This window comes from Pongo abelii, chromosome 4, assembly GCF_028885655.2.
Source record: "Pongo abelii isolate AG06213 chromosome 4, NHGRI_mPonAbe1-v2.0_pri, whole genome shotgun sequence".
NCBI classification, from domain to species: Eukaryota; Metazoa; Chordata; class Mammalia; order Primates; family Hominidae; genus Pongo; species Pongo abelii.
The window spans coordinates 166,916,541-166,923,609 of NC_071989.2; the positions used below are offsets into that span (position 1 = coordinate 166,916,541).

Below are 7,069 nucleotides of genomic sequence, written 5' to 3' on the forward strand. Positions count from 1 at the left end.
AAGACCAAATAATTAAGATGAAGAACAAGTGAGTAACCATTGCAGTTAAGTTTTTTTCAAGAAAATATTTCTGTTGTAAAATTAAACCCAGATATAGAAAACCAAACAAAACAAATGTTTAGCTTATTGAATTATTATATAGTGAATACCATTGTTAACTACCACCTGCATCAAGAAATAGATTTGCTGGCTGCCTGTGTAACCCCTTTACATGTCCCAGCCCAACACAGTCCCTCCCTTCCTCTGAAAGTAACCATTATCTTGACTTTTATAGCAATCACTTTTTTTTTTTTAATGTTAACAGTCTTTTATTACCAAACCCCATGCAACTGGGTAACTCTAACCCAGCTAAGAGCAAAAACGACATTGCTAACAAGATCAAGGATGGAGGGGTAGACCCAATAAAGACAGTCTCTTAAAACAAGGATTGGGAAAAATATATATATATCTGCATAAGTATTTTTTAAAAACTAAAACTTTCCTGTGTGGCAGAAAAAATATCCCAAAGTGATTTCAATTCATTAAAATCAGCATTTGGCAGCTTGTGCTGCCTTAGAAATCCAAACTCAGGGTAACTCTAGGAGAAAATCATCCCCTCCCATTAAAAAAAATTCCTGTTTTTCCTCTTCCTTGTTTAAATTTCACTGTGTATTCCACAAAACACCGAAAGAATAACAACAAGAGCCAGCTCACTTCTCTCAGCCCCTGTCTGTCTGTTCAGGCTCACACCAAATATCCCTTAGAAATCTCCACCTCTGCTACAATCAGGAAATTGAGCCCTAATTTCAGGGCTGGATTTCTAGAAACTTTTATAACATCCTCATGCTTCCTTCATTCCTTGAAAGATCAAGGGGGCTGTGTACCTGGCAGAGACTAGAATGCCTGCCAGGCTGGCCAAAGGGGGCTTTTCTTTTCTTTTTCTTTTTTTTTTTTTTTTGAGACGGAGTCTCGCCCTGTCGCCAGGCTGGAGTGCGATGGCAAGATCTCGGCTCACTGCAACCTCTGCCTCCTGGGTTCAAGCGATTCTCCTGCCTCAGCCTCCCGAGTAGCTGGGACCACAGGCGTGCACCACCATGCCCAGCTAATTTTTGTATTTTTAGTAGAGATGGGGTTTCACCATGTTGGCCAGGATGGTTGCAATCTCTTGACCTCGTGATCTGCCCACCTCGGCCTCCCAAAGTGTTGGGATTACAGGCGTGAGCCACTGCGCCTGTCCAGAAAAGGGGGCCTTTCTAAGCAAACATGCCCCTATACCTTGTAACTGAAAGTCTAACCACGCAAAACCAGGGAGCAGCAGGCACTAAACTATGGCTGTACCTAAAGGTGCACATCTCCCCACTTTAGCCATACAGGTAAAGGAGGTAAAGAGAGCCAAGTGAGTATTTGACCTCATCTGTCTCCTGAGAAATGTGTGTATTTTGGGCCAAAGCTGTGTTGCAGAGAAAGTCATTTGGTCAAGTGACAGCCTTTGCTGTGTCTGCCTGGACAAAGCTGCCATTCCTGGGCAGCCTGTTTCATGGCTGCTTTACAGAAGCTTTTTACCCTCATGCAGAATACTTAAAATTAACAGGGAAATTTTCAATTCGACTTCATACCTGACAAATACTTTAACAGCAGTTTCTCAATAACCATTAATGGAGACAGACTACCTTTCAGTTGAGGATCACAGCTCCTTCCGGTCAGTAGGCTTCTTGCCTGACTTCTGCAGCAGCTCATTGGTCTTAGAAAAGTGTCTACATCCAAAGAAACCACTATACACTGACAATAGGGAGGAATGAGCTGTTTGCAGTACATGGTGCCGCTTCCTCTCCATGGCACTGTCCTCTTCTGAGCATAAGAACCCCAGAGCAAGAAAGCAAGGCCATTGGAGTTCTGGTTTAGCCAGGACATAGTTGCATTAGCAGAGATTGCTCCCAGCCTCTCTCCTTATGAGAATTGGCTTGATGGGCTGGAACAGTGAGGACAGCGTTGAGTAAAACATCTTGTTTGACCCACCCAGATATATCTCCATGGCCGGGATGAACAAAGCCATCTATGTCTGTAGACAGCTCTTTATAAACGTTTTCCAAACTGGGCAGAGGTGGAACAGGTCTTTGAACACTAAAGCGGACCCCATGAGCTTGATGGGGTCCATGAGATGGATCCTGTCTTGGAATGACATCCTTCACATCTCTTATGTCACACATCTAGGTCCAGGTGAATATTTGGTGTGGGAGAGTATAAACAGTGTAATCCTTGCTTTCTACTGCAACAAATCACATGAGCTTTATAAAATATGGTTTCCCAAATTCTCTGCTGAGATACTTCTTCCAAATCTCACCAAAGCCCACGGCCATGTTGTAGGTGTGAGTCTGAGCAGGGCTGTGGCCATGTTTCTCTGGACACAGATTAACTGCTCTGTTCAGTGGTGAGGAGGGCAGTGTCCCAGGTTCACCTTGCCCAGCTTGGTCCTTCTTGGCAGGGCTGGCTACCACATGCCCACTATCCTCAGCTATGGCAGCCACACTGGTCCCCACGTCAGTGGACTTGGGACTCTGGGCATGTCACTTCCTGGGAGGCTAGGGGAGAAGAAGAAGTAGAAAGTCTTCTGGCTGATCTCACTGGAGCCCAGGAGGGGAACCATGAGTCTCATCCTGGCTGTGGCAGTCAGCAGTTGGCCTACTTTCTTGCATTTATTTATGATTTATTATTCAAGTATGCATCCCTAAACTGTATAGTTTAGTCTTGCCCATATATATGTATATATATATATTATATATACTTTTTAACTTAATGTGATTTTCAGGTCTCTTTTAATCTATGGTTTTCCACTCCACCTCTTTCTCTTTCTTATAATTTATCTGTTGACAAACCTGGGCTATTTGACTTGTCAAGTTTCCTGCAGTCTGGATATTTGACTGCTCATTCATGGTGCGGTTCAACCTGCTTTTGTATTTCTTGCAAATTGAGACCTGGATCGAGAGGTCTGATCTGACACCGGTTGGATCCCTTAATGACGTTATAAGTGGTGTTGGGTCTTGTGTCTTCATCAGAAGGTATATAACATCTGTTTTTTGCTCTTTTCTGGTATTAGTTGAGGTAGATGCTCAATGTCTACATTCATCAATTCATTAGGAGTTGAAAAATAGTAAAATTTTAATTCTATCTTTTGTTTTAATTTATTATCTGAGATACTTTTATAAAAAGACTCTTCCTTTCATCTACTATTTTGTTACCCAGTACTATAGTTCATATAGAATAAGTAGAATAAATATTTATTTCCTTTTATTTACCTAGTTTTAAATTAACAAACTGGATCATTGTTTCTTTGGAAGATGACCAATTAAAAATATATATATGCTATTATGAACTCTTGGATTTATATATATTTGATGGGTTGCAATCTATTGCAAAGCTCAAGTCTTTGGCCAGTGGAACCCTCTTCAAGGTACTTTCTGACTCTTTTGAGATGGAGTCATGTTTGACATGACCCAGGTAGTTTTTGACAGTTTCATTATGGACACACTCCATAAACTCATTATGGACACTGCCTCAGACTTGAAATCAGCCATTTGTCCAAGAAATCCTGGTTTAGCTCAATGGGAAATGTCATATGAAGACCAACTCTGATGTAGAGAAACTCATTGCTATTGGATTGGCCTTTATTTCTAAGTCTCTTTAATCAAAAGAGCTGGAGTTACACAATACTTCATGAGGTTGTACTGATACTTCCAATTAAGATTTGGATCTGCATGGTATTTACTTAACATCTTCTACATTACTTCAGTAGCTCCTTTCTCTCGCCTCAAAATCTTTGAAGGTGCCGTCTTTTTTTTTTTTTTGAGACAGAGTCTTGCTCTGTCATCCAGGCTGGAGTGCAGTGGCATAATCTGGGCTCACTGCAAACTCCACCTCCCGGGTTCACACCGTTCTCTTGCCTCAGCCTCCTGAGTAGCTGGGACTACAGGCACCCGCCACCATGCCCGGCTAATTTTTTGTATTTTTAGTAGAGATGGGGTTTCACCGTGTTAGCCAGGATGGTCTTGATCTGACTTCGTGATCCACCCGCCTCGGCCTCCCAAAGTGCTGGGATTACAAGCGTGAGCCACCGCGCCAAAGACAACAGGGGATGATAGAATATCCCGTAATTAGTGTTTGCATTTTTTTCTACTTTACATATAAAATATTCTCAGAATATTAGTACTAGTACTGTAACAGGCATTTTTATTACTGAAAGCAGATAAAACTTTTTTCCATATGCTAATCTTTTCCCCATTTTCATAAGTGTACTATAATTTCATTTTGAATCATACAGGCAGTACACACTACAGTCTCTTTCTTTTAACTTCTAATTAAATATATAGTAATATTCACCAGCAATACCTATCTGAGACTTGTTCTTTAGTAGATTCCTTAGGAGGAGCTCATGGGAACAATGTTTTCTGAGTTTTTGCAGGTTAGTAGCTATTTGTGATTTTCTGGATATAAAATCTTTAGTTCACATTTTCTCTCTTTGAATATCTTAAATATACTACTGTAATGTCTCCTGGCATAATGAATTGCTGTCAAAAAATTTGAGGATAATTAATTTTCCTCACTGAGTATATGCCCTGTTTGCCTAGATGTCCAAATAACTTTTTCTTTTAAATACAATAATTTTTCTAGACTATGTCTTGGTTTTGGTCATTCCGGGTCAATATTTCCAGGTAAATGGTATGTTATTTTAACATATAGTTCAAATCACTTTTTTTTTGGTATCAGAAAAGCTTTTTTGAACTATAATTTTTAATACTGTTTCCCTGAGGATCATCTCTTCTCTTGTTTTCTTCTTCAGGGTCTCCTACTAGTGGTATATTAGATCCTCTTTGCCTATTTTCCAGTTAACTCTTTAATGTAAGTTCCAGTTGTTTCACTTTTTTGATAATTCATCAGAGATCTGAGCAAAATGTATGCCTATTTTAAAACTGATTTATAATTTGGGGTAATGATTGAGAGTGGTTTTTAACTATTATTTTCATTTTATTGGCGGCCACTAGAGAGGTGGAACTAAAATCCCCAATGAACAGTATGCATTTATGGTACAACAGCAGGCCACTAGAAAAGACAGCTTGGTGCCTCTGAGATCATACAGTAAAAAAATCTAAGACTGGCACTGGAGGTAAAAGCTTCCTACTTTTATGGGATTAGAAATCTTTTCTTTGCTCTTTCTAATTACTAAAACTTATTAGAGACAGAAAATCTAACTCTCATCAAGCATCTCAATTGAGGGAGATTTTATTTATTGGTTTTACCATAATACCTAAAGTAGTGAGGATGAGGATGGCTTTCTAGGCAGGGGAAATGATATGAGCAAGTGCCTGGAAGGCAGTCAGAGGAAAACATGTCTTGTGGCTTAATGGAATACTTTTTAATGGAGAGCAGATAAAATAATTATCTCCAAATATCCTATGTTCTTTGTGGTTCAAAGTAAAACCATTCGTAATAATAGTGTAAGTTGCTGAACTCAGTGACCTGCACTCTTATTTCTGAAGTATATTAGTTTTCTGATGCTGCTATAATGAATTACCGCAAATTTAGTGGCTTAAAATAATACAGATTTCTTCTCTTACAGTACAGGTCAGAAGTCCAAAATGGGTTTTCCTGGGCTAGCTAGAATCAAAGTGTTGGCAGGGTTCCCTCTGAGATTCTGGGAATAGAACTTGTTTTCTTGCCCTTTTCAGTTTCTAGTGGCCATCTGTATGTCTTTGCTTATGGCCCCTTCCTCTGTCTTCAAATTGTATCACTCCAATCTCTACCTCCATCACCACGTCACCTCCTTTCTGTAGTCAAAACTCCACCTGTATTTCCCTTAGAAGGATACTTATGATTACATGTAAGGTCTACCTAGATAATCCAGGATAATCTTTCATCTCAATGTCTTGATTTTTTAAAATTTATTTTTAGTTTTAGATTCAAGGATACATGTGCAGGTTTGTTACATGGGTATATTGTGTGATGCTGAGGTTTGGGCTTCTAATGATCCTGTCACTCAGGTAGTGAACATAGTACCTGATAGGTAGTTTTTCAAACCTTTCCCCAGCTCCCTCCCTCCCCCCTTCTGGAGCCCCCACTGTCTATTGTTCCCATCTTTGTGTCCATATGTATCCAGTGTTTAGCTGTCATGTATTAGTGACAACAGGCTGTATTTGATTTTCTGTTTCTGCGTTAATTCTCTCAGGATAATGGCCTCTAGCAGCATCCATGTTGCTGCAAAAGACATAATTTCATTCTTTTTTATGGCTGCATAGTATTCCATGGTGTACATGTACCACATTTTCTTTATCCAATCCACCATTGATGGGCAGCTGGGTTTATTCCATGTCTTTGCTATTGTGAATAGTGCTGTGATAAACATACACCATCTCAAAATCTTTAGTCACACCTGCAAAATCCTTTTTGCCATAAAGCAAGATTCACAGGTTCTGGGGATTAGGACCTGGATATCTTTAGAGACCACTATTTAGGCCTACCACATGCATAAGCTCTTTTTTTTTTTTTTTTAAATCAAAGAATCCCTTATGATGGAAGGGAGTAAATTCATTTTCAGGGAGGTAATAGGGCTGAGCTCAAAATAGTCCCTGGAAATCTATAATTTCTTTGAAGACTAATGTTTTATCTTAAAAATCTGTTTGAATTTTCTGATTTACATTTGTGTTTGCTTTCTAATAAGGATAATCTCCTTTGCCCCACTTTTAGGCACTGAAAGAAAAATTGGTCTGAGAAGATGTATTGTGATTTTTTTCCACGGCTATGACGACACTGAGTATACCTTGGAGGTAACTGTGTCTAATTTGGATGACACGGCATCACATCATAGGAAAGAGAGCAAATTAAGAGGTGTCATTGGCCTTAACTCTGGCTGACTCAGGCCTAGCTCAATAACTTGGGGGTGAGGGAGAGCCCCATTGGATGTTTTTCACATTCTGATTGCCTCTTGCTCAGAATTCCCCATTCATGCCTGAGTCCCATGAGTGGAGCAAGGGGTCTCAGTGGGGTGGGAAGTAAAGGCAACCAGTAAGACTTGTTCTTTAATTAGAAAGTGAGTCCCTAG

At 39.8% G+C, this 7,069-nt stretch overlaps 1 pseudogene; it reads right to left on the minus strand.

The window, feature by feature from the left end:
* Positions 1–1,663: 1,663 nt before the first annotated feature.
* LOC100437872 (uracil-DNA glycosylase-like) lies at positions 1,664–2,632 on the minus strand (annotated as a pseudogene).
* Positions 2,633–7,069: the final 4,437 nt, after the last annotated feature.